At 41.6% G+C, this 1,858-nt stretch overlaps 1 pseudogene; it reads left to right on the top strand.

Moving 5' to 3' along the window:
• Window positions 1-964: 964 nt before the first annotated feature.
• LOC125998657 (60S ribosomal protein L17-like) lies at window positions 965-1,600 on the top strand (annotated as a pseudogene).
• The last annotated feature ends 258 nt before the right edge of the window (window positions 1,601-1,858 follow it).

The following is a 1,858-nucleotide window of genomic DNA, read 5'->3' as shown; positions in this document are numbered from 1 at the left end:
GTAGTAAAAACATATGTCCATATTAAAACTTGTAGTCAATGCTGGAGCATATACTTTGTCTGAGGGAGTCCTAAGTTTGATCCCTGTCTATTCATGGTCTCACAAGCACTACTGAGTGTATTCCAAAAACCAAAAGAAAGAAAAACTTCTATAATATTCATAGCAGTGTTATTTGTAACAAACAGAACTAAACAACCTAAACAACTAAAATATCTTCCAGCAAAGAAATGGATAAATTGTAAAATGAAATGAAATAGTTGTATGACCATGTAATGGCTACAACAGTAAAAGGAAACATTTAATTTGTCTTGAAGCCACATCCAGTGGTATTCAAACTCCCTGCTCAGTGCTTGGGGTTCTCTCCTGGTAATACTTTGGGAAACATGTAGTGCCAGGGATTAGACAAGAGTTTTTACTATGCAAAACATGCACATTAACCCTCTAAGATACTCAAGTAAAAACTAATATTTTAATATTTTTGTTTGTGTCTGAGGGGCCATACTTGATAGTACTCAGGGACTTTTCCCAGACTGTGCTCAGAGATTGCTCCCAATGATATTCAGGAGACCATGTGGTGCTAGAAATTGCACTGGAAGTCCCACATGCCTAGTATGTGATTCAGCCATTTGAGCTATCTTCATGTCCTATGAATAAATCATTAACACATGGAAAACAATATTTTGATAGTTTTCACAATTTTTTGTTATTTTAATGAATCTAGTACAGACTATGTCCACTTAAAATCCATATTCAGAGGCCGGGAAGGTGGCGCTAGAGGTAAGGTGTCTGCCTTGCAAGTGCTACCGTAGGACGGACCGTGGTTCGATCCCCCGGCGTCCCATATGGTCCTTCCCAAGCCAGGAGCGATTTCTGAGCTCATAGCCAGGAGTAACCCCTGAGCGTCAAACGGGTATGGCCCAAAAACCAAAAACCAAAAAAAAAATCCATATTCAGCCCGGGACCCCTCGCTCTTCCTCTTCTGCCAGTGGCTGTAGGTGACCCCGCCGAGATGGTGCACTATTCGCTGGACCCCAAAAACCCGACCAAATCATGCAAGTCCAGAGGCTCGAACCTTCGCGTTCATTTCAAGAACACTCGGGAAACGGCTCAGGCCATCAAAGGCATGAATATCCGAAAAGCCACTAAGAATCTGAAGGATGTCACCCTGCAGAAGCAGTGTGTGCCCTTCTGCCGTTACAGTGGTGGTGTTGGCAGGTGTGCCCAGGCCAAACAGTGGGGTTGGACACAGGGTCGTTGGCCCAAAAAAAGTGCTGAATTTTTATTGCACATGCTTAAAAATGCAGAGAGCAATGCTGAACTTAAGGGTTTAGATGTTGATTCCCTGGTCATCGAGCATATTCAGGTGAACAAAGCACCCAAGATGTGCCACAGAACTTACAGGGCTCATGGGTGTTATTAACCCATACATGAGTTCTCCCTGCCACATTGAGATGATTCTGACTGAGAAAGAGTAGATAGTTCCTAAACCTGAAGAGGAAATTGCACAGAAGAAAAGGATCTCACAGAAGAAACTGAAGAAGCAAAAACTAATGGCACGGGAATAAACTAAGCATAAAATAAATGGATCTAACAAAAAAAACCCATATCCATATCCAAGGTGAGAAGATACAAATAAAATAAAAAGAACAGTATTTTTTGTATACACTTCTGAACAAATAACTTTAACTGATAATGAAAGAACTTTCCTTTATATATATTGTTAAGCACCATAATTACAAACATGTTTGTAGTTGGGCTTCAGTCATAGAAAGAACACCCCCCTTTACCAGTGCAAATTCCTGTCACCAATGTCCCCGTCCTACCTCTTCTCCCACCCGTGCCTGTATTCGAGACAGGC

This window comes from Suncus etruscus, chromosome X (assembly GCF_024139225.1).
Source record: "Suncus etruscus isolate mSunEtr1 chromosome X, mSunEtr1.pri.cur, whole genome shotgun sequence".
In the NCBI taxonomy this organism is placed as follows: Eukaryota; Metazoa; Chordata; class Mammalia; order Eulipotyphla; family Soricidae; genus Suncus; species Suncus etruscus.
This window is presented reverse-complemented; position numbering and strand designations above follow the sequence as displayed.